Source organism: Moschus berezovskii, chromosome 25, assembly GCF_049115385.1.
Source record: "Moschus berezovskii isolate FMDL1 chromosome 25, NW_MosBer_1.0, whole genome shotgun sequence".
In the NCBI taxonomy this organism is placed as follows: domain Eukaryota; kingdom Metazoa; phylum Chordata; class Mammalia; order Artiodactyla; family Moschidae; genus Moschus; species Moschus berezovskii.
Genome location: NC_142484.1, coordinates 50,005,924 through 50,030,141, shown reverse-complemented (window position 1 = coordinate 50,030,141; position 24,218 = coordinate 50,005,924). Strand labels below are relative to the sequence as shown.

Genomic DNA, 24,218 nt, shown 5'->3' with positions numbered 1-24,218 from the left:
AAATAATAAATGCCGGAGAGTGTGTGGAGGAAAGGGAACACTCTTGCACCGTTGATGGGAATGTAAATTGATACAGCCACTATGGAAGATGGTATGGAGATTCCTTAAAAAAACTAGGAATAAAACCGCCATATGACCCAGCAATCCCACTCCCAGGCGTATACCCTGAGGAAACCAACGCTGAAAAAGACCCATGTATCCCATTGTTCACTGCAGCACCATTTACAATAGCTAGACTATGGAAGCAACCTAGTTGTCCACTGACAGATGAATGGATCAAGAAGCTGTGGTACATATGCACAATGGAATATGACTCAGCAATCAAAAGGAAGGCATTTGAGTCGGTTCTGATGAGGTGGATGGACCTAGAAGCTATCACACAGAGTGAAGAGAGTAAGAAAGACAAAGACAAATATTGTATTCGAATGCATATATATGGCATCTAGAAAAGCAGCACTGAAGAATCTATTTATAGGGCAACAACGGAGAAACAGACATGGAGAAGACACTTATGGACATGGGGAAGGGTAGGAGAGGATCAGACATTCTTCACCACCTCAAATCCTATTTCATTATGCCTATGTTAGGGCCAAAGAAATCTGCATTTTGACAGTTTTCCAGACTTGAGAAAGCATCACACGCACAGTACAGAAAAAACAGGGACGTGTTGCAGACATTCTCACATGATCGGAAGTACTGTTCTCATGAACTTCCTGCATTTTCAGTTTCCTTGGCAGCATCAGTTTCTAGGCCTTCAGACTCCCATCAACTAGATATTCAGTAGCTACATGGATCAAATCGTTTCCAAGAAACTGCCACTGATATTAAGTTTGCCAAATACATGTATAAGCTTACACTGAAGCTGACTAATCCAAACCATTTTCTTCACAAGCCTTAGATTATAAAGACAAATGACAGAAACTTACAGCACAGAGGCATTTATTAGAACTCTGCAGTAAGCCAGGGCTTTAAGAGAAAGACACCTGAAAAACTCTATCCTTGAGTTCAAAAGAAGGCACAAGCTTGTAAACACAATACAAGATACAGCAGCATGACCTATGAAGCAATCAAAATTATCAAAGACTTCATGTCAGTCCCTCAACACAGGATTTTTGAATGAGTATTTGCCTGTACTGGCAGTATGGCCATCAGTATTCTAACAAAAAATGCGAGCAAAGGCACAGAGGTTCGAACAGGGTGTGTGTAGTGTTGCTGGGGTACGAAGAGCGCATGAACTGTAAGCACAAGAGGTAAGCACTTTCAGAAACATGTGTACGCATGTGTGTGTAAACACTGACATAAACATATCAATGGACATATCTGTACATCCAACTGCCAACTCACCACAGACCCACTCCTTCCTTTCCAATCCTTCCAAAACCAAACTCTTCATTTCCACTCCTTAGTTTCTCCATTTTCACAAATGGTAATCCCACTCTTCTAGCTGCTCAGGCCGAAACCCTTGGGGTCCTCCTTGAAACCGCTTCTGCGTATCCACCTCACAACCTACCAGCACTTCTTGTCATTCGACTTCGCAACCTATCTAGAATCTGACCACTTTCCAAACGTCCTCCACAGCATCCACCCAGTTTGAGTGATTAGTACCTCATCCTTGGATTTCTGGAGTGGCTTCCAGTTCATCTCCATTTGTACACAAGAACCAGGGTGATCCTTTAAAGACATGCCACCCCTGTGCTCATGATCATGTCTCTTCCGCGCAACAGCTTCTAACTCACTCAGAATCAAATCCAAATTCCATAAAGGAGCTCTAAAGACACCTCCCAACCCCAGTGCTTTCTGATCAAATTTCCTTCCCTTCTCCCTTACTCACACGGCTCGAGCCTCTGTGGTGTCCCCGTTGTTGTGTGAATATAACCAGCATGCTTCCACTGCAGAGCCTCTGCACTAGTTGCTCTGCTTCCTCTGCCTGGACTGATCTTCCCGAGATACCTGTATCATTTGTTCTCTCATTTCATTCACATCCCTGTCACACTGTCTCCTTATTAAAAAGGACTTCCCTAATGTCTCCATACTGTTTCACTGTCACCTAACTCTATTCTTTCTTATTGGCAGTCACTGCTATCTGACATTATCTACTTATCTGTATCTTACCATTACAACCATCACTACAACTGTAGCTCCATAAGAACAGACCACATTTTGTTCACTACTCATCTCCACTATTTGGAATGGTGTCTAGCACATGCTGCTGCTGCTAAGTCACTTCAGTCATGTCCGACTCTGTGCGACCCCACAGACGGCAGCCCACTAGGGTCACCCCCATCCCTGGGATTCTCCAGGCAAGAACACTGGAGTGGGTTGCCATTTCCCTCTCCAATGCACGAAAGTCAAAAGTGAAAATGAAGTCGCTCAGCTGTGTCTGACTCTTAGGGACCCCATGGACTGCAGCCTACCAGGCTCCTCTGCCCATGGGATTTTCCAGGCAAGAGTACTGGAGTGGGTTGCCACTGCCTTCTCCGGTCGAGCACATGGAATACATCCAATTGATATTTGCTGAATGGATGACTGTTGACTAAATATACTCATACAGCCCTTACCCAACTTAACAGCTTCCCTGGTGGCTCAACTGGTAAAGAATCTGCCTGCTACTGCAGGAGACACAAGAGACGTGGGTTCAATCCTGGGGTCAGAAAGATCCCCTGGAGAAGGAAATGGCAACCCACTCCAATATTCTTGCCGGCAAAATTTCACGCGTGGACAGAGGAGTCTGGCGGGCTCTATATATAGTCCATGGGGTCTCAAAGAGTTCTACATGACTGAGCGCTCACCCCACATACAAGTTAAATAGAAAGATGACTAGAAGGAGTATGGAAGACATTTGAGCTGTACAAAATTGAGAGCAGAAATATCTGATGAGCCATAACTAAAACCAGATAAGGCAATGAGAATGAGACAGCTGTGAAATTAGTTAAATAAAAGCAGCAGAATCTACAACTGACTGGATGTGGGAGCTTGGGTCAATGAAGGAGCAATATGCCTTCTAGGAATTAAAAAAAAAAAATGAGCAAGGAGTAAAATCAATTTTAGACATGTTGAAGTTGAGGTACTTGAGACAAATTCAGGTTAGGATATCCAACGGCTGCTTGTTAGGCGGATTTGGAACTTACCAGAAAGATGACAAGGCTATAGATTTCGATTCAGGAGGCATCAGTGTGTGAGGAACAGTTAAAATCAGTGAGATGAAATTACCCAGAGGAAGCATGTAGAATCAAAAAGAACAGAAACAGACTGCTAAGAAGCACCAGGAAGAAGCAGAAGATGCAAGAAAGGAAACTGAGAAGGACTGGACTGAGATGCAGCAGACCACAAAAGTTTGCACAAAACGCTGAAGTGATTTTCGGGAGAGGAGGACAGACTGAGGTTGAGGGGAGTAGGGGTCACATACGGAATGACGGTGAAATGAAATTCAGGTTTGAAGTGAGTGACATAGATTTGGCATAAGTGCTGAGGAGAATGAAGAGAAACCTTCCCGTCGACCACACTGGAAACTGACTAAAGACAAAGAGCAAATAGAGCGGCTATGGTTTAAACTGTCTAGCAATAGGAGAATGGATAAGCAAAATACAGTAATCTATACAATGGAAGATAAGGAAAAGGAAAGAACTATTAATGAACACAAAACCATTAGTGAGTCTTGAAAACAGAGCAAAGAAGAGCACTCTTAACTCAAGCACAATGAGAGTTATACACGTATGGCTTCATTTGTATGAAGCTCTAGAATACACAGTGATCACCTAGGGAGGATGCTAAACAGCAGTTGCCTCCAGAGGATGGCACAGACATGGGCTGACTAGCAAGGAGCATGAGAGCGTGAGGCAATGGTAATGATCCAGTGCTACACCCTTCTAAGGATTTGGCTTTCTAAGCTGCAGGTTTTTATCAAAAGTGTTCCGTGCAGCACTGCCCATAATAGCAAACCCTTGGAAATACTTAAATAACCATCAGTAGAAGATGCTAAGTAACTCCAGATAGTAGTATTAACACAATTGGCCATTACACAGCAATTAAGAGGAAAGAACCAGACTAACAAATATAAACAACGGATACAGATATAAACACAGATACATGTACAACATTATATATTTATATATATATATATATGGAACGTAAAAAAGTATAGAATGTTGCTTATGGATACGCTTGTGATGTACAGTAAGAGTATAAACACAAACATAAGAAGAATTAACGACAAATTCAACACAATGATGATCTCATCTCTGGGGAGAAAAGAGGGAAATGAAATCAAGATGGATACTAACAAAGGAATCTTCAACTCTACCTGTACTGTTTTATTTCTTTAAAAAAGAAATCTGGGGCATTCCCTGGTGATCCAATGGTTAGGACTTGGTATTCTCACTGTCTGGGCCCCAGGTTCCATCCTTAGTTGGGGGAACTAAGATCCTGCAAGCCATGTGGGATCTTGGGTGTGGACAAAAAAAAAAAAAAAGTCTGAAGCAAACACTGCAAAATATTATTGGACAAAGCTAGACAGTAAGAGTTTTATAGGTATTCATCTATGCTTTATCCTTGGAACATTTAAGAACACGAAAAGGCACAACATTATAGTATAAAAAAATGCAGTATTACTACCATACACGTTATTACTAACAATTATGTTCTCTTAAACAAATCTGTAAGACTGTCAGGTAAATGTCCTCAAGCCTTTAGGAAATGCTTACAATCTATATATTGGAAGTGATTTGAAAAGTATCTGACATTTTCTGGGTCTGAGTATGTTAATACATGACAGTAAAACAGAACCAAGGGACTTCCCTGGCAGTCCAGTGGTTGACTTCGTGCTTCCAGTGCAGAGGCCACGGGTTCTATCTCTGATCAGGGAACTTAGATCCCACATGTTGCATGGTCAAAAAAACAAAACTGAAAAAAAGAAAAACAGAAATGACAGAACTACTGTAGTCAATAACACCGAAATCATAAAGATATTCCAGTCCCATTAAATCATTAAAGATATTTAATAATGAGACAACAAATGATTATGTTCTCTATATCTTCTAATCTTTTATAAATGGCATTACTTTTATAACCGGGGGTGGGGGGGAACTGCAAGGGAAAGATATCAAACAATCAATATCTTGATTACGTTTTTCTTAATTACTTTAAAATTTTCTTCACAGAAATGTTTTTCTTTTTCCACCTTTCTCATTTCATTCCAAATTCCTAAGGAAATGAACAGCTCTGAGGCATGAAACTTCTGTTCAAAATTATAAGTAATATACACACTTCAAAAATTCTTAAAAACTGATGAACCAGAAGACAAATAATTTTAAATATGCTGCAAAAGAAGCAATGGTCCATGAAAAATCTATGATTTTCACACCTACTGCATTCCATATCTTCAGGCCAAGGAACACCAAACAGCTCCCTGAGCTTCGAGCACTCACTGTGAGCCTGCTGACAGCCTGCGGCAGGGAAGGGTGACACGTCCATACTCCACACAGGAGCACAGAGCGCACAGAGAGATGGCCGGAAGTCCCGAGAGCAGTCCAAATTCACCCCAGGGCGGAATGGCCGGGAAAAGTCCAAACCAAATCATTAGATGGACAGTTGTATACAAGTCAAAGTTTTCTTCACATATAATATGGCAATATTCCTGTTTTTTCTGTTTTAGAAGATTTCTGAAGGCAATTAAAATCTTCTGAAGGGAAGTTTTTGTGTTTTTCAACAAAACCCTCTTCACCCTACCCTAGAGATTCTGATTTGGTTAAGTATGAGGTGTATTACAGAATCTATACGGATATTTTAATTATTACAGGTGATATTAATGAAAACGCCTAGCTCAGAACGACAAATAACAATACATACAGTCCATTTTACACAGAAAAACCCACAAAAGATATGTGTCAAATGCTCAGAAACCTGACTACTGCTTGGCAATGGGATTACAAGAGATTTCAAATTTGTTTTTCTTATGTACTTCAATTTCTGTATTTTTGTCAACTAACATATATCAATAGGAGAGGAGGACAAAAAATGAAAGAGAGGGTAGGAGAGGAAGAGCAGTCTTTATACACAGGGGTATACATTTTGAGGTGGCAGGTAACGGAAGAGATATCACTTTGGTCTCATATTTGCCTGTTCTTTTTACATTAAAAGCAAAATTTAAAAACATACACTAGAGTTCTTTGAACTCTGAAAGCACACGATGTAAACAGAGCTAATACTGTAAGCTGATATTAAGGAAACAGAAAAAATAGTGGCCCCAAACATAAAACCATACTAAAATTATCATCATAACCACAGGAAGGGATCAATTATCCCTTTTGACTACCAAGTATTTTTTTCACATGTTTATATAATCAGTTTCAGAGTCATTGCTGACTTTTACCTCATAACATATTCTCACCACAAGGCCTTTCCACTAAGACTCAATCAATTTATTTCTAATTTGATATAAAACATTTTCCAGAAGGCTTCTATACACAACGCAGTCACAAAACCGAGTGTCACTTAGAGAAACAGGTGTTCAAAGAAGTTAACTGTGTAACAGATGTGATAACTGATAGATAACTATATGGGACGATCACTTTACCACTTCTTATCACTATTCAGTTCAGTTCAGTTGCTCAGTCGTGTCCGACTCTCCGCGACCCCATGAGCCACAGCACGCCAGGCCTCCCTGTCCATCACCAACTCCCGGAGTACACTCAAACTCATGTCCACAGAGTCGGTGATACCATCCAGCCATCTCATTCTCTGTCGTCCCCTTCTCCTCCCGCCCCCAACCTTTCCCAGCATCAGAGTCTTTTCCAGTGAGTCAACTCGTCGCGTGAGGTGGCCAAAGTATTGCAGTTTCAGCTTTAGCATCAGTCCCTCCAATGAACACCCAGGATTGATCTCCTTTAGAATGGACTGGTTGGATCTCCTTGCAGTCCCAGGGACTCTCAAGAGTCTTCTCCAGCACCACAGGTCAAAAGCATCGATTCTTCGGCGATCAGCTTTCTTCACAGTCCAACTCTCACATCCATACATGACCACGGGAAAAACCATTGCCTTGACTAGACGGACCTTGGTTGGCAAAGTAATGTCTCTGCTTTTTAATATACTATCAAGGTTGGTCACAACTTTCCTTCCAAGGAGCAAGCGTCTTTTAATTTCATGGCTGCAATCAGCATCTGCAGTGATTTTGGAGCCCAAAAAAATAAAGTCTGACACTGTTTCCACTGTTTTTCCATCTATTTCCCATGAAGTGATGGGACCAGATGCCATGATCTTTGTTTTCTGAATGTTGAGCTTTAAGCCAACCTTTTCACTCTCCTCTTTCACTTTCATCAAGAGGCTTTTGAGTTCCTCTTCACTTTCTGCCATAAGGGTAGTGTCATCTGCATATCTGAGGTTATTGATATTTCTCCCGGCAATCTTGATTCCAGCTTGTGCTTCTTCCAGCCCAGCGTTCCTCATGATGTACTCTGCATATAAGTTAAATAAGCAAGGTGACAATATACAGCCTTGACGCACCCCTTTTCCTATTTGGAACCAGTCTGTTGTTCCACGGACAGTTCTAACTGTTGCTTCCTGACCTGCATACAGGTTTCTCAAGAGGCAGGTCAGGTGGTCTGGGATTCCCATCTCTTTCAAAATGTTCCACAGTTTATTGTGATCGACACAGTCAAAGGCTTATCACTATTACTATACAGTATATTGGAGAAGTCAATGGCACCCCACTCCAGTACTCTTGCCTGGAAAATCCCATGGACGGAGGAATATAAAATAACACTACATATAATGGTATATATATATATATATATATATACACACACACTATATACAATAAATATAACATATATTTATATATAATAACATATAACACACTATATGCAACCAGCACTTCCAAGCATGAAAAAATCATTTTAAATGAATAACTTTAAATTAAATCAATGTTCCCATCAAGAACAACTTCAAAATATAGGAAAAGTTTTAAAGTATCTCTTGAAGGCTACTAGAGCACTACTGAAGGAAAAGAACTAGACAGACCAGGAATCAGAGAGCAGGGAAGCATGCAGAGGTGGCCCGATAAGTGCGGCCACTTCTCCAAGGAGGTATCTGCTGAACCTGGGTGTAAGGCAAGAGACTGAGACGCAAGTTTTGCCTAGGCTGATGCTAGAGAACCAAGAAACCAGCAGGGCTCTGGTAGGCGTGCAAGACCATAGACAGTACATGTGTATATTTAACTGAATCACCTTGCTGTACCCCCTGAAACTAACACAACACTGTGACTCAATGATGCTCCAATATAAAATAAAAATTAGAAGGAATAAAAAGACTACAGACAAAACTCAAAACAAAAGGGACAGATGGGTGAACGGGGAAGTTCCGAGGTTTGGGCCTGACACAGAGCTAATTTTCCCTTCAAGATATTTAACAATTCTGGAGATGCATAGGGCAGGAGGTTAGCACAAAGCCTCTGAAAAGCAGAGTGGAGATTTTGGCAGTGTTATCAGTATAAGGAAACATAAATTAGAGGCTCAAGTCCAGCTAGGGGAAATGGGCATAACTCACTCGCAGCTGGAAGCCCCTCCCCCGAGTGACCACACATCATCAGTGGGGGCAAATGACAGGGAGGCAGAGGCTGGTCAAAACCGAAACCCAGCGTCAACTCAGCTTAGTCCCAAGACGGTACATGAGAAATATGTTTGAGAAAATAAAAGACGAAGGATTCCAGAAAATTGGAATCCATCATGAGAAGGACCAAATGGAACTTCTGTAAGTGAAATACATAAATGATGACGTAATGAGCTCATTAGATATACCAGAAGAAAGAACTGGCAAAATGGAAAACAAGTCAGTAGAAAATATCCAAACCAGAAGCACACAGACCAAAACCTACTGAAAAATACAGAAAAAACCATAACAGATGTATAAAATACATGAAAATGTTTAGGATATAGATAACTAGAACCTCAAAAGAGGGAAGAAAGAAGGAACAGAGGCAATATATAACAAGATGATGGTCAAGAGTTTGTTAAAACTGATTAAAGAAAACCCATAGATCTGGCAACCCGCTCCAGTACTCTTGCCTGGAAATTCCCATGGACAGAGGAGCCTGGTAGGCTACAGTCCATGGGGTCACAATGAGTCGGACACGACTGAGCGACTTCACTTTCACTTTTCTATAGATTCAAACAGGTATGCAAATCCCTAAAAGAATACATACAAAAAATACACCTAAGCATATCACATTTAGACTGTGGAAAACCAACGAAAAATATCGGAAAAACAACCAGTGGGGGGAAAAAAGACACCTTACCTTCAACAGAACAACTACTGCTGGACTTTGGAATGCTAGAAAACAACAGAATGACTTATTCAGAGAACTAAGAGAAAACAACTGCTCACCATAATACCATGGTCAGCAGAAATACCCTTTAATAAGTGAAGGCAAAGTAAACACATTTTCAGATAGGCAAAAACAGAAAAATTAACTGGCCCAAACCTACACTAAAAGATAAAAGTAAGATGAAAATTCAAAAGGAATTAAAAGCCACAAAAGAGGTCAATGTGTGGGAAAACAGAAATGAATATTCTCTGTAAAAACCAAACATAATGCCTTAAAGACATATAAAATACAAAATAATTATGTGTAATAATAAAATGATAAAGACAGGGCTCAGAGGAACACTAATGGGAGAGTGACCAAAGTTGTTATTTTTACTAGAATATTGCAAGTCAAGAGTACATATCCTAATTTCTGGAGTAAGCAATACAAGAATGCACAACTAACTAGGTAATCAGGGAGAGAAATACAGTAATACAAAAGAAGTCAAGACAGGAGAGAAAAAAAGAAAAAGAGTTTGGAAACACGGAAATCGAATAATAAGATGGCAGATTTAACCCAAGTACCTCACCAATTGCATTATATATAAATGAACTACCGACTACATAAGAGAGGAAGATTGCTGGACTAGGTACAAAAAAAATTTGCTGACGGGAATGCAAAATAAGGCAACCACTACGGAAAACAGTTTGGCGACTATTCAAGCAGTTAAACATAAATCTGTCACATGACCCTGCAATTCCACTCCTAGGAATTACCCCAAATAATTTTAACTAAGCAAAAATAATCCTGCTTATTTAACTTCTATGCAGAGTACATCATGCGAAATGCCAGACTGGACAAAGCACAAGCCGGACTCAAGACTGCCGGGAGAAATATCAATAACCTCGGATGCGCAGATGACACGACCCTCATGGCAGAAAGCAAAGAACCAAAGAGCCTCTGGATGACAGTGAAAGAGGAGCGTGAAAAAGTCCGGGTTATCCCGCCGCCTTCTATCTCTCCCCCTTCGCCAAAACGACCATCACAAAGGGGAAGAGGAGGGACGCCCGCTACATGTTCTCTAGGCCTTTTAGAAAACACGGAGTTGTTCCTTTGGCCACACACATGCGAATCTACAAGGGGCATATTGTAGATATCAAGGGAATGCGTACTGTTCAACAAGGAATGCCCCACAAATGTTACCATGGCAAAACTGGGAGAGTCAACGATGTCACCCAGCATGCTGTTGGCATCATTGTAAACAAACAAGTTAAGGGCAAGATTCTCGCCAAGAGAATTAATCTGCATATCGAGCATATTAAGCACTCTAAGAGCCGAGATAGCTTTCTGAAACGTGTGAAGGAAAACGATCAGAAAAAGAAGGAAGCCAAAGAGAAAGGGACTTGGGTTTAGCTGAAGCGCCAGCCTGCTCCACCCAGAGAAGCACACTTTGTGAGGACCCATGGAAAGGAACCCGAAGTGTTGGAGCCCATTCCCTATGAATTCATGGCCCGATGGGTGTAAAAATAAAGACCTGGACTGTAAAAAAACAAAACAAAACAAAACTTGGCTTAAAACACAACATTCAGAAAACTAAGACCACGACATCCAGTCCCATCACTTCATGGCAAACAGGGAAACATTGGAAACCGTGAGAGACTATTTTGGGGGGGCTCCCAAATCACTGCAGATGGTGACTGCAGCCATGAAATTAAAACACACTTGCTCCTTGGCAGAAAAGTTATGACCATCCTAGATGGCACATTAAAAAGCAGTGACATCACTTGCCAACAAAGGTCCATCTAGTCAAAGCTATGGGTTTTCTGGTTGTCATGTATGGATGCAAGAGTTGAACTATAAAGAAAGCTGATCGCCGAAGAACTGATGCTTTTGAACTGTGGTGTTGGAGAAGACTCTTGAGAGTCCCTTGGACAGAAAGGAGATCAAACCACTCTATCATAAAGGAAATCCGTCCTGAATACTCACTGGAAGGACTGATGCTGAAGCTGAAACTCCAATACTTTGGCCACCTGATGGGAAGAACTGACTCGTTGGGAAAGACCCTGATGCTGGGAAAGACGGAAGGCGGGAGGAGAAGGGGACGACAGAGGATGAGATGGCATCACCGACTAAATGCACAGGAGTTTGAGCAAGCTCTGGGAGTTGGTGATGGACAGGGAGGCCTGGCAAGCTACAGTCCATGGGGTTGCAAAGAGTCGGACACGACTGAGCGACTGACCTGAACTGAAGCAAAAATCTGCGTATGAATGTTCATAACAGAGTAGTGTTATTCACAATAACCAAAAAGAGCAAAATAAAGCAAAAGCAAGCAAAGGAAAGGAAATAATAAAGAAGAGAAGTCAACGACACTGAAATCAGAAAATCAATTTTTTAAAAAATATCACTCAACCCGAGAGATGGTTCTTTGAAAACTTCAGTACAATTGATAGGGTTCTAGGACGAATAACTTAAAAAGACAGAGAAACACAACTTAACCAATATCAAGAATGAAAAAGAGGGTATCACTAGAGACTGTACTGACATTAAAAATAGAATAAGGAAGGACTTCCCTAGTGCCCAGGGGTTAAGAATCCGCCTGCCAATGCAGGGGACACAGGTTCGATCCCTGGTCCAGGATGATCCCTCATGCTTCAGAGTGACATGCCCGTGTGCCGCAACGACTGAAGCCCACACTCTAAAGCCCAGGCTCTCCAACAAGAGAAGCCAGCACAATGAAAAGCCTAAAACAAAGAGCAGCCCCCATACTCTGCAACTAGGGAAAGACTGCACGCAGCAATGACAACCCAGCACAGCCAAAACTAACTTTCACTTTCCAATAAAAATGCTAAAAATATATAACTAATATTACAAACAACTCTATGCATATAAAACAGACAAGTTAGATGAAGTAGACCAATTCTTCATAAGTCAGACTACCAAAACTCACCCAAGATGAAACTGATAATCTGAAGAGTCCTATAACTATTCGACAGATTGAATGTGCACTTTAAAATCTCCTGAAAAAAGATATTCAGGCCTGATGCTTTCACTGGTAAAAATCTAACAATTTTAAAAGAATACCAATTCTACACAGTCTCTTCCAGAAAACAGCAGAGAACTAATGCGAACAAATTCTGTGAACTTCAGATTACTTAATATTCAGTTCAGTTGCTCAGTTGTGTCCAACTCTTTGAGACCCCATAGACTGCAGCATCCCTGTCCATCACCAATTCAGAGTTTACTTAAACTCATGTCCACTGAGTTGGTGATGCCATCCAACCATCTCATCCTCTGTCGTCCCCTTCTCCTCCCGCCTTCAACCTTTCCCAGTATTAGGGTCTTTCCCAATGAGTCAGTTCTTCCCATCAGGTGGCCAAACAATCTTGCTTATTTCAAAGAACAGCAAGGAGAGATAAGAAAGCCTTCCTCAGTGATCAGTGCAAACAAATAGAGGAACACATTAGAATGGGAAAGACTAGAGATCTCTTCAAGAAAACTGGAGATACCAAGGGAACATTTCATCCAAAGATGGGCTCAATAAAGGACAGAAATGGTACGGACCTAACAGAAGCAGAAGATATTAAGAACAGGTGGCAAGAATACACAGAATTATTTAATATTAAAGCAAAACAAAAGTGTGTCAGTCGCTCAGTCATATCTGACTCTTTGCGATCTCATGGACTGCAGCCCGAAAGTCTCCTCTGTCCATGGAAAGCTCCAGGCAAGAATACTGGAGTGGGATGCCATGCCCTTCTCCAGGGGATCTTCCTGACCCAGGGATTGAACCTGTGTCTCCTGCATTGCAGGCAGTTTTTACTTTCTGAGTCACCAAGGAAGCCCAACAAAGATAATACAAAAGATGAAAACTGCAGACTAATACCACCCCCTTAAAAAATACAAAAATCCTTCATAAAATAATAGGAAATCAAGTCCAAAAATATATGAAAAGCATTATACAACACCACAACTTAGTAGGATTTGTTCCAGAAATCCAAAGCTGGTTCAATATTCCAACACCAACGTAATCCACCAAATCAACAGGCTAACATAACAAAGAGAAAAATCACACGATCATACCAAATGATGCCGAAAAAGCATTCATGATTTTAAAAGTTTTCAGCAGACTAGATATAGAAAGTAACTTCTTCAACTTGACAAAGTATATATACAAAAACCCTACAGTAAACATCATACTTTGTGGTGAAAGACTGGATTTCTATCTTCAACACTGGAAACAAGGGAAGAATGCCGAGTCCCACCACTCAAATTCAACAGAGTCCTAGAAGTCCCATCAGCACAAAACAAGAAAAGGAAACAAAAAGTGTAGAGACTGGAAAAAGAAAACCGTCCCGATTTGCGTGTGACATTACTGTCTACGTAGAACATCCCAAGGAATCACAAAAAAACATGTTTAAATTAGTCACAACAACAAAAAACTAATAAAATTTATTAGTGCTAGAATGAGTAAGTTCAACAAGGTTGCAGAATACAAGAAAAACATACCTAGAAAATGAATATCTGTATACAATTGTGCTTTTATATCTATTGAATATGTAGAAACAAAACAATACATTTATAATCCCATTTATTTTTTAAAAAAGAAACACCTGGGTATATACTTAACAAAACACATACAGCTTGTGTGCTGAAAGGAAGATATAAATAAATGAACAGATATATGTTTTATTAGTCTGCTAGGGCTGGACCCACTCCAGTGTTCTTGCCTGGAGAATCCCAGGGACGGGGGAGCCTGGTGGGCCTCCGTCTATGGGGTCACACAGAGTCGGGCACGACTGAAGTGACTTAGCAGCAGCAGGGCTGGAGAAGGCAATGGCAAGCCACTCCAGTACTCTTGCCTGGAAAATCCCATGGATGGAGGAGCCTGGTGGGCTGCAGTCCATGGGGTCGCTAAAGGTCAGACACGACTGAGCAACTTCACTTTGACTTTTCACTTTCACACATTGGAGGAGGAAATGGCAGCCCACTCCAGTGTTCTTGCCTGGAGAATCCCAGGGATGGGGGACCCTGGTGGGCTTCTGTCTATGGGGTCACACAGAGTCGGACACGACTGAAGTGACGCAGGAGCAGCAGCAGCAGCAGGGCTGTTATTGGAGAAGGCAATGGCAAGCCACTCCAGTACTCTTGCCTGGAAAATCCCATGGATGGAGGAGCCTGGTGGGCTGCAGTCCATGGGGTCGCTAAAGGTCAGACACGACTGAGCAACTTCACTTTCACTTTTCACTTTCACACACTGGAGGAGGAAATGGCAACCCACTCCAGTGTTCTTGCCTGGAGAATCCCAGGGATGGGGGAGCCTGGGGGGCTGCCGTCTGTGGGGTCGCACAGAGTCCGACACGACTGAAGTGACTTAGCAGCAGCAGCAGGGCTGTTGTAACAAAGTCCCTCAAACTCAGTGGCTTAAACAATAGAAATTGATTGTGTCACATTTCTGGAAGCTAAAAGTCTGAGACCAAGGTGCTGGTAGAGACATACTGCCTCTAAAGGTGATAGGGAAAGATATGTTCCAGCTATCTTTCTCAGCTTCTAGCTGCCCCTTGGCTCGTGGCAGCACACGCCTAAGCTTCACACAGCATTCTCTCCATGCTTCTACACGCATCGACCCTCTATGCGCACCTGTGTCTAAAATGGCCTTTTCTGAGGATACCTGTCATATTGCAACAGGAGTCCCTCACTACTTCAGTACACATCTGTGTTAACTACTAACATTGAGAATGACCCTATTTTCAGATAAGGTCACATTCTGAGGTACTGGAGGTTAGAGCTTATTAGGGGCACTCAAGGGACTTCCCTGATGGCTCAGACAGCAACGGATCTGCCTGCAATGCGGGAGACCCAGGTGCAATCCCTGGATCGGGAAGATCCCTTGGACAAGGGAATGGTTACCCACTCCAGTATTCTTCCCTGGAGAGAATTCCATGGAGAGAGGAGCCTGACGGGCTACAGTCCATGGGGTCACAGAGAGTCAGACACGACCAAGCGGCTAACACTTTCACTTTTCAGGGGGACTCAAGTCAATCCACAACAACACTGTTTATGGGTTGGAGATTCAACATCTGACCTCTAGATTTAGTCACATTTCTGTCACAATCCACTAACACTTTTAGTAGTTAAAGACAAGTTTATTCTAGATTTTATATGAAAAAGTAGAACAAATGAAACAATTTTGGGGAAAAAAAGTGGGAAAAATCTTACTATCCAATTTTAAGATTTACTGTATAGCTAACAAAAATCAAGACACTGTGGTATTGCTGGTGAAACACATGCAAAGATCAACAGGACAGAATAGAGAACCCAAATATAAATCTATACAAGGACAGATAACGAATTTTTGAGGAAGAAGCAAAAGCAGTTCAATAGTGTAAGGATAGACAGCCTGTCCAACAAATAGCGAGGAAGCTAGGGGCAAAAAAATGAAACTGACTTTATACAAATTAACTCAAAATTGACCATAGATTTAAATGTGAGACGTCAAAGTATAAAACTTCAGAGGATTTGCAGACCAACTTCAGTTCTTATAAACGACACCAAACATGCACTCTCTAAAAGGAAAAAAACTTGGTAAACTGGACTTTGTTAAAATTTAAGACTTCTATTCTCCTAGACTTTGTTAAAAGGATGAAAAAGCAAGCTATAGACAAGAATAAGCTATTTACAAACTACATTTCCAACAAAGGATTTGTATCTAGAATATATAAAGAACTCTCAAAGCTCAAAAGTCAAAAACAATTCAACTGAAAATGAACAATAGACATGAACAGACATTTGATCAAAGAAGATACATGAATGGCACATGAAAAGATGTCCAATATTATTAGCCATAAGGGAAATGCAAATTGAAATCACGTAAGATACCACATCATCTGAGAAAAGCTGAATAAAAAAATGCAAATACCAAATGGTGGAAAGAATGCTGAGAACGTACGTCTCTCATACACTGCTGGTAGAATGTAAAACGGTAGAACCTCTATGGAAAATAATTGAGTCGTTTCTTAAAAACTCAAACACATGCTTATCGTATAACCCGGCAATCACACTCCTGGGCATTTATTTACCCAAAAGGAAAATTTATGTCTGCACAAAAACCTGTATATGATTGTTCACAGCAGCTTTACTTGTAATAGCAAAAAGCTGGAAACAATTCAGTATCCTTCAGTGGATGATTCAACAAACCGCAGAACATCTCTATACCGGAACTGCTGCTGCTGCTGCTAAGTCACTTCAGTCGTGTCCGACTCTGTGTGACCCCATAGACGGAAGCCCACCAGGCTCCCCCGTCCCTGGGATTCTCCAGGCAAGAACACTGGAGTGGGTTGCCATTTCCTTCTCCAATGTGTGAAAGTGAAAAGTGAAAGTGAAGTCGCTCAGTCGTGTCCGACCCTTAGCGACCCCACGGACTGCAGCCTACCAGGCTCCTTCATCCATGGGATTTTCTAGGCAAGAGTACTGGAGTGGCTTGCCATTGCCTTCTCCGCTATACCGGAACAGTACTCAGCAATTAAAAACAGTCACGACTGGTACATGAAACAACCTGGATGGATCTCAAGGGTATTATACTAAATGAAAACAGTCAATCTCAAAAGATTATAGACTGTATGATTCTATTTATATAATATTCTTGAAATGACAAAAGTATAGGGACAAAGAACAAATTAGTCATTGCCTGGTAATAGGAAAGGGTGGTAGCGAGAAAGGAAGCACAAGCAAGATGTGGTGATAAAAACAGTTCTGTGTCGTTTTGGTGTTTTGTTTTCTTTTTGCCATGCTCCGGGTCTTGTGGGATCTCAGTTCCCCGACCAGGGATCCGAACTACTGCCCCCTGCAGTGGAAGCACAGTACTCTAACCACTGGACTGTCAGAGAATTTCCACAGTATCTTAACCAAAGTGATGGCTACGTGAACATATACATGTGATAAAAATGCACAGACAATAAAAATACATGTACATGTGCAGACACAAAAATGAGTACATGTAAAAACTGGTGAAATGTGATAAAGGGCTAAAGAGTACACCAATGATAGCTTTTTTTTTTTTTTAGATCACCTGTGCCTTTAAAATTTTTTATTTATTGATTTGGCTGTGCTGGGTCTTCATTGCTGAGCGCAGGTTTTCTCTAGCTGCAGTGAGTGGGGGCTACTCTCTAGTTGCATTGTGCAGGCTTCTCATTGCAGTGGCTTCTCTTGTTGCAGAACACAGGCTCTAGGGCATAGAGGCTTCAGTAGTTGTGGTACATGGGCTTAGCTGTCCCGAGGCATGTGGGATCATCCTGGATCCGGGATCAAACTGGTGTCCCCTGTACTGGCAAGAGGATTCTTAACCACTTGACCACTAGGGAAGTCCAACGTCCCAGTTTTGATACTAACAGCTACATAAGATAGCAAGACACCGCGCCCTCCAAGCCCCTGGTGAAACTAGCTACAGTATAAAGAATTTCTACACTACTTTAACTTCCTGAGCTGCTGCTGCTGCTAAGTTGCTTCAGTCGTGTCCGACCGTGTGCGACCCCCATACATGGCAGCCCACTAGACTCCCCCGTCCCTGGGATTCTCCAGGCAAGAACACTGGAGTGGGTTGCCATTTCCTTCTCCAATGCATGAAAGTGAAAAGAGAAAGTGAAGTTACTCAGTCATGTCTGACTCTTAGCCACCCCACGGGCTGTAGCCTACCAGGCTCCTCCGTCCATGGGATTTTCCAGGCAAGAGTACTGGAGTGGGTTGCCATTGCCTTCTCCCTGTGAGTCTATAACTATTTTAAAGTTTAGGGACTCCCTGGTGGTCCAGTGGTTAAGAATCCACCTTGAAATGCAAGGGACACCAGTTCAATCCCTGGTCTGGGAAGATCCCACATGCCACAGGGCTACTGAGCCAGTGGGCCACAACTAATGAGCCCAAGCTCTGGAGACTGCAAGTTGCAACTATTAAGTCCACGCTCCACGACTACTGAAGCCTATGCACTTTAGAGCCCGTGCCCTGAAACAAGAGAAGCCACTGCATCGGAGAAGCTCTTAATCCACAACTAGAGAAAGACTGTGCACAGCAACGAAGACCCAGTGCCACGAAAAAAAAAAAAAAACTTCAAAGTTTAAAACTGCATTATATTCACAGCTGATACGTGTGTAGACATCATGCATGCAAGCATGTACATGCCCTAAATCAGCCTCAGACCCGCTAAGTCCCCAACCATACAACACCAACTAAGCTGATACTGACATGTCACCATGGTGGTAAAACCTCCATTTGTAAGCCCCATCATGAATTATAAAATTGCCTTGAATCACTATTTTGTGCTGCCTGCACTGAGTACAAGGCTTTAAGTTTATGCGTCTGTCACTCACTAGCTAGAAGTATCTTGTGCTGTATCTCAGCTAGCATTTATGGACACTTACTACAGGCTGGGCAGTGCTGTAAGTGCTTCACATACCTAACTTAATCTTCTCAACAATCCCATAAGGGAGGTACTATAATCAGTCACACCATTTTATAATAAATGTGAAGAAAAGAAGACACAGAAAGTTAAGTACCTCGCCGAAGATCACATAGCTACAAAGACAGTCCCAAGAGTTAAACCATGGCATTCTTATCCAGAGCCCTTGAGCTTATTAACCAGTTGGGTCTCTGTAAACTCTCTAAATTTCAGCTTTTCCTCTATAAAATGGTGTTAACTTAGTTTGAGTGTACTCCGGGAGTTGGTGATGGACAGGGAGGCCTGGCGTGCTGTGATTCATGGGGTCGCGGAGGGTCGGACACGACTGAGTGACTGAACTGAACTGAACTGAACTGAATATATATAGATGCATTAAGGAGATCAAACCAGTCCAGTCCATCCTAAAGGGAATCAACCCTGAATATTCACCGCAAGGACTGATGCTGAAGCTGAAGCTCCAACACTCTGGCCACCTGATGTGAAGAACCGACTCACTGGAAAAGACCCTGATGCTGGGAAAGACTGAGGGTAGGAGGAGAAGGAGATGACAGAGGATGAGACGATTGGATGGCATCACAGACTCAATGGAGATGAGTTTGAGCAAATTCCAGGAGATGGAGAAGGACAGGGAAGCCTGGCATGCTGCAGTCCGTGGGGTTGCAAAGAGTGTGCTTATGTAGAAACGCACGTTTTGTAAAGTGAGAGAAACAAACATACCAACATACTAACAAGGATCTTTTCTCCAACTTAATAAATGGACATTCACCCCATTTATTGGAACATGTTCCAACTTCAATCGAAGTATTGAGGAGGAATTCTCTATACACAATGAAAGAACACCCAACTTGTTGACTGTGAACAATAATAAGAAAAGTTGAAGTAACCCACATTCTGCAATTTCTCTCCTGGCACCATATACTATTTCATTCGAAGCACTCATTTTGATTTCACCAAATGTCAGTACAGGAATGAACCTGATGGCATTGAAACGTGTATATTCTCATATGTGAAACGAATCGCCAGTTCAGGGTCGATGCATGGAACAGGATGCTCGGGGCTGGTATGAGGGGATGACCTAGAGGGAGGATAAGGGGAGGAGGGAGGTGGGAGGGGGGTTCGGGAGGGGGAACTCATGTACACTCGGGGCGGATTCATGTCAATGTATGTCAAAACCAACCAATATAATATTGTAAAATAAAAAAAAAAAAAAAGGAATGAACCTGAGGCAGGCTTGAAGCCTGGGTCTGCTGAACGATGCTATTACCTAGGAAATGTCTTTCAACTCATCCAGTCCCACAAAGAACAGTCAGGAATGTGCTGGGGTTACCTGCTCCAATTATTTGCTCCCACTAAAAGCTGGCAAGCTGATCCAAAGGTCCTGGGTCAGAGACAGGAGGGTGTCATCAGCAGACAAGTCCTTGTAAGGATCTAAGAATCCTTACTTCTATTTGAAGGTGTGCTGTGTTGATTGCTGAACTTCCATACCCTTTGCTATTACAGAAACTTTACACTCTCAGACTGTCAGGAGACTCTGTCAGTGGCATCCCTGTCCTGATATGACAAGCAAGTCAACTATCCCCGACATCACTTCACATCACCAAAGCTTTCTCTTTCTCATCTAGGTGCTCTCCCTAGAATGAGTGGAATTCAAAAAGATGCGGTCTCACTGCCAACAAAATGTCTAGCCTATATGGGCATGTTTGAAGAGAGGTCAGAGACAGCTCACCACGCCACCATCAGGAAAGCCCCCGGAGCCCACAATGAGAGATGCAAACTCATGTGAAACAAACACATCGTCTTTCTCGGACTTTCGCTCTAGGGTCACTTACAAATGAAATTTAAATAGAAGTAACACTTGTGGATCATCTATTCGGCGTCATGCATTGTGCTAGCTACTTAAATCTCTCATTTAATCCTAACAGCCGTTCAAAGTATTTTTGTTATCAGTGCCTTTTCACAAATGATTTTCACAAAGATGTTGAAGTCAAGTGACTCAGTCGTGTCCGACTTTTTGCGACCCCGTGGACTGTAGCCTACCAGGCTCCTCCGTCCATGGGATTTTCCAGGCAAGAGTACTGGAGTGGGTTGCCGTTTCCTTCTCCGGATCACAGAGATGTTAGGTGACTTAATTTCAAAGTCTGAAAGCTACTACGTGAAAGAGGCAAAAGTTAAACCCAAATCAGTCCATAAATCTTTATGACTTATTTCTTACAACCCTATCTGCTGTCCAAAGGAGTCATACTGACTTAAAATGATACCAGAAACAAAGATATTCCTCCTTCATTTTTTTGGTGAGAGAACTGGGTAGTTTTAATACCCAGCAGGGACTATCATGCCTGGAACCAAATTCCTATATGAAACCAATACCCATTTCCATATACCCAATCTCACAGTCTATACCAAATCTCTCCTTACCAGTTAGACTGTGTGTAGTCAGTGGAAGAGCAGAAATATTTTATTCAACCTCTACAATATTTTCAAGTATTTGGACTATACAAGTTGCCCTCTACATTTCAAAATCTGTGAATAATAATCTTTCCCAGATTTATGTTCGTTTACTTGGAAGTACTAAACCTTTGAATTTTACTATAAAATGAAGATTCCAAAACATGTTGTATTCAATTTGCTGAAAGCATTGTAAAAAGGATTAAAGACTAAAATTAAAAAAAAACAACTTTAAATTCTATGTACTATGTAGCTACATTAATATTAGAATACGGGAAAATGGTAAAAGCTATCCCTTTCAGAGAACTTACTCCAAAAGTACTGTGCAAAGTACTTTACAAACACTTCATTTTCTATCTTCCAAAGTGTTAACTCTAGTTTACAAGTAAAGTTACAATGGTAAGAAAACGCAAGTAACTTGCCAAAAGTAATACAGATAGAAAGTGCTAGCTGCTGCTGCAGTTTATACAACTCCAAGCTTTTTCCTCTTACTGTCACAGTTTGCTGCCCCCTAATTCCTATCTGGTCAACATATCTTTGTCCACAATTCTAAAACCATTATTGAAACACATACGAAATTATTTAAACCTGTTATTAACTGTATCCATTGACTGGTCATAGCTTCTAAAGTAAAAGAATTAAAAAGTGCCTAAAGAATTACCATTAGAAGAATTCAAGTAAGGCAACAGATTTTCATGAAGTCCTGAGAGGTCAAGAACAGATAATTCACACAACAAAACCTTTATCACTGCTTGGGAGTTGCTGTTCGTAAATCGATGTGAAGACAGTAAGACCAGGATACCATCTTAAGTATTTAAGACAATGTAAATACTGTAAACCCACCAGCCTAAAGTCTGAGCCAAAGAACCCATTTTCAAAATCATGTTACCTTCAATATTTACTAAGTGAATTATGAGCATTATTATTATTATCGTCTGCTCTTTAAAGTCTTATTATTAAATAGCAAAAAAGATGTAACCATAACTTGGACAATTTAAACTTCTGAAAGGCTATTACTTCTCCAGTTCCAAATTTTCAAATTTCTTCATAAAAGAATAATATCTGAAAACTAAGATGAGTAACATTCCCCAAATCTGAAATCTTCGATCGATCAGAATCTGAACCTAAATACATAACTTTTTTAATGTACAAGATGCAGTTCAAAATAACATATTAGTTTTTCCTGTCGTTTATCAAACACATTCAGTAGACTGATTAAAAGGGCAATACAAGAACAATTTTCTACGACATGCCAAATAATAGATGAAGTCTTACCTCCACTGCTAAAGCTGCCGTCTGTTGGTCATAATGATTCAGAAGATTGGGCATGAAGGTAGTGTTACAAGGCAAATCTTGGCACCTCCTCAAGGTAACAGGCTCAAAGAACACAAACTGTGCCCACCTATATGGCACACAAACATAGTCAAGGGCACAGATAGAAGACGATCCAACTCAGAGCCATGCTTTCTCGATCGAATGAGATTCAGATGATCAGGCCCACTCAATATGTATTTTAGATCTTTGTACACCTGCAGGTCTCAGCTTGGAAGTACTTCTTCTATCTTGCTGTTAAGTTCTTCAAACTCTTTGCACCGTCAGAGGTTTGTTAGGTTGGTCTCATGAAAGGCATTTGTTTTTGTTTTCACAATATGGGAAAATGACATCATCTTGCCTCTTCTTTTCATTTTATTACATCGGGTACCATCTGGCCAACGTGTCAACTGGATCAACCACATTCCCAAACAACAGACTCCATCCTAGGAGAAGAGCTCTTTCTGCCTTTGGCTGAAATATCTGAAAAAATAATTGTTTTTTAAAAATGGGAGAAATTAGCAATTTCCTCTTGAAATATTACAGGCTTGATAGTAAAACTTTGATTAGCTCAGTAAAGTTGTAGGATACACAATCAGTATACAAAAATCAGTTGCGTTTCTACACACTAACAATCAGCTACTAGAAAAAGAAACTTTAAAATACTGCCTTTGGGACTTTCTGGTGGTCCAGTGATTAAAGCTGCACACATCCACGACTGGGGCACCGGTGCACTCCCTGGTGGAGAACTAAACTTCCAAATGCCGGGCGTGTGGCTAACAACAACAACAATCACAGACTTTGACGAGAGATACAACACTGCCTTACAGATAAAACACATGGGTATTTCATAAACAAATACGATAGTTTTTCTACCGTATCATTCTTGCTCTAGATATACCAGAGAATCCATAAATAGCATTTAAACGCACTGTTTCCTCCCTCAGTTGTTTACATACCATACAGTTTAATTTCCCATCTATAATGGTAGTTTTTCATTTGTCACAAGACATAATTGATCCATTGGGAAAAACTTGCATGCTGCTGTCCTAAATTTTATTTAAATATCTGCCACACTTAGTAACAAGCTATTTAAATTTTATTACAAATGTTTTAATCATCAAATGATTCAGCAGATGGTATCTCTGAAAGGTGTAAAATATAAAGAAAACAAAAGATATGGATTCAAGCCTCTTCCCAACTATGTGAATCACTTAACTTCTCTGAGCTCAGAATTTTCCTTTCTAAAAATTGCGCCTCCCTATCAAAGATGGTACGTAAGTCAATTATAAAATAATGTACTCTATAAAAGGTAAAGCAACATCAAACTTTAGGTAGTTTTATTACTGATTTACAGCAGATACAAAGACTGACTTCTATCAACCAATACTGAACTGGCAAACAGGAGATTCTAAAAGTAGTATCAGGACGTTTTCCCAACAATGCTTCATCCTTTTAGATAGTACAAAAATTCAGTACATAGCTAGAGAAAACGTTTGACCAACAAACGCTTCATTACACACAGTCAGGCTGCAGAGAAGAATCAACCCTAGAAAGTTACAGCGTGGGCTATGAATGATTTCCAGTTAAGAGTTTCTACCAAGTTTCAGAGTCTGATTTGACACTGCCTTTGCTGGGGGCTTCCCTGGTGGCTCAGACGGTAAAGAATCCGCCTGTGATGCTGGAGACATGCGTTTGATCCCTGGGTTGGGAAGATTCCCTGGA

General features: G+C 41.2%; 1 protein-coding gene and 1 long non-coding RNA gene across 7 annotated transcripts in view; one reads left to right on the top strand and one right to left on the bottom strand.

Moving 5' to 3' along the window:
* Nucleotides 1-20,589, top strand: part of LOC148773936 (ferroxidase HEPHL1-like) — a 226,320-nt gene extending 205,731 nt beyond the window's left edge. Inside the window, exon 11 of one of the 5 annotated variants that reach the window (XM_088832474.1) lies at nucleotides 20,360-20,589. The gene's annotated coding sequence lies outside the window, so the exon portion shown is untranslated. The other 4 variants (XM_088832477.1, XM_088832476.1, XM_088832475.1 and 1 more) reach the window with 4 other exon arrangements.
* The window catches only part of LOC148773935 (uncharacterized), a 57,935-nt gene that overhangs the window by 24,484 nt on the left and 9,233 nt on the right, over nucleotides 1-24,218 (bottom strand). For both annotated transcript variants that reach the window (XR_016036442.1, XR_016036443.1), the window contains exons 4-5: nucleotides 22,458-22,976; nucleotides 4,301-4,899 (exon numbers count right to left, since the gene is read on the bottom strand). This is a non-coding gene — a long non-coding RNA (uncharacterized LOC148773935). The remainder of the gene's footprint in view (nucleotides 1-4,300; nucleotides 4,900-22,457; nucleotides 22,977-24,218) is intronic.